Genomic DNA, 2,317 nt, shown 5'->3' with positions numbered 1-2,317 from the left:
GATGCAGTAAAAAACTACACTTTCAAAAACAAGAAAGTTGCCATTTTTTAAGTGTAGTTTTGACTGCATCTCTCTTAAAGGAGCTGTGGGGCCCCTTGATGGAGGTGGGTCTTGTATCTTATCTGTTGTTTTCATTGGTTAATAATAAAGAAACTGCCTCGGCCCTCATAGGACAGAAAATTAGGTAGGCGGAGTAGACAGAAGAGAATGCTGGGAAAAAGAAGCTGAGTCGAGGGAGTCGCCATGATTCTCCCGCTCCAGACGAACGCAGGTTAAGATCCTCCCTGGTAAGCCAGCTCGTGGGCTACACAGAATATTAGAAATGGGTTAGAACAATATGTAAGAGCTAACCAATAAGAAAACTGGAACTAGCCGGGCCAGGCAGTGTTTGAAAGAATACAGTTTCCGATTAATTATTTCGGGCATAAGCTAGCCATGCGGGCGGCCGGGTGCCGGGGACGCAGTCCTGCCGCTCCTATTTTCAACAGCCCCTGCTTGCTGCGAGTTCATCTCGGAAAAGAAAAATTTGTGGCTACCAAGAAACTACGATAAACTCTGTTTTGTGTTTAGAATTTCTTTTTAAAATTTCTTTCAGGTTTGATGTGGATGTTGTCAGCCCGTGTTGGCACACCAATCTGTAGGCAGAAGCTATTCGTTTGTTTCCGGCTGCTCAGATCCAAAATAATCACAAAGGAACTATATTATCTGCAATATTGTTTGGTCAATAACTTAAACATATTTCTAGCTAGCTCTTATATCCTAAACTTACCCATCTCCATTAATCTATGCACCACCACAAGGTCATGGCCTACAGTTACATATAAATTTAATAATTTTCAAAAATGTACTGCACTCTATTGGCAAAGTTGTAAGTAAATAGTTCATTAACTGTTCAGCTACTGAACTGAGTCTTCAGAGAGCAATTGTGGAATATTTACCAAAACCAAATTGAATATGAATCTTGTTCAACAATTTTATTTATAAAGTTTTCCTATATAATGCTTTTATCGTACACAACATACTTGAGGCATGATACTGTTATTAATTATAGAAAAAAACCCACAAAACTATAGCAAAATAATCTATTTATTATCCCATTATAAAATTTTAAAAAATGAACTGAAGTCTCCTCTCTCATTTAGTGAAATAGGGTTTGCATACAGTATGACATATTTTGAAAATGACACCCAGAAAAGTATGTACAACACAAGCTCCTTTATAAGAAAATAATGAGAACACCATGTCTCAGTGTGCACACAAACTGTTAGAGTAATTACATACTTGAGAAATGCATAACAGTTTAGGAAAGATGGGACAGTGTGTTAAAGGTATTTATACTGCTCACTAGATTGCCTTTACAATAAACAAACAAATAAATAAATAGCCTCCCATTTTTAGTGATCTTTAGGCTAATAACACATGTACTGATACATTTATTGAATGCTACTTGGACAACATTTCTCTGCAGAGCAGTTAGTTTCTCATGAATGTGTTTTTTTTTCATTTTTAAAACAATATTTTTATTTTATTTTCCAATTCCAGTTTCCACTCCCTTCTTTCCTCCCATTTCCAAACCTTCTACAGAGAGGGTATGGCCTCCCATGGAGAGTCAACAAAGTCTGTCATATCACTTTGAAGCAGGATCAACTCCCCCTGACTCCCATATCTACGCTGAGCAAGGTATCCCTCTATAGGAAATGAGTTCTAAAAAGCCAGTTCATGCACTAGGGATAAATCTTGATCCTACTGACAATGGTCGAACAAACTGCCCAAGCTACACAACTGTCACACACATTCAGGGGGCCTAGTTTGCTTCTATGCACATCCCTAATTGTCGGTTTGGAGTCAGTGAGCTCCCACTAGCTTGGGTCAACTGTTTCTATGTGGGTTTCTCCATCATGGTCTTGACCTCTTTTCTCATATTGTCTCTTCTCACTCTCTTCGACTGGACCCTAGGAGCTTGACCCTATGCTTAGCTGTGTATCTCTGCACCTGCTTCCATTAGTTACTGGATGGAGATTCTATGATGGTGCTTAAGATAGTCATCAATTTGATTACAGGGGAAGGCCAGTTCAGGTACCCTTTCCACTACTGAGTATGGACTTTTAGAAACATTATCATCTTCACCCAACACTGCAGCATCAAAGACAGCAGCTGTCTTTTATATGACACTCATTGTCATAGACATCCCAGACCTATTCTTCTACTAAACTCACTTCATTGTTTTGTTTTTGTTTTTCAGGTTTTAGGACAAGGTATGTAGCTTTTGTTAGTATGAAACGTGTGAAAATCTTCATGTCTTTGACTTTTAAGTACT

The sequence above is a fragment of the Alexandromys fortis genome, unplaced genomic scaffold (genome assembly GCF_014885135.2).
Source record: "Alexandromys fortis isolate MF-2015 unplaced genomic scaffold, M_Fortis_MF-2015_v1.1 scaffold_133, whole genome shotgun sequence".
Lineage (NCBI taxonomy): Eukaryota > Metazoa > Chordata > Mammalia > Rodentia > Cricetidae > Alexandromys > Alexandromys fortis.
Note: the sequence above shows the minus strand (reverse complement) of the source record.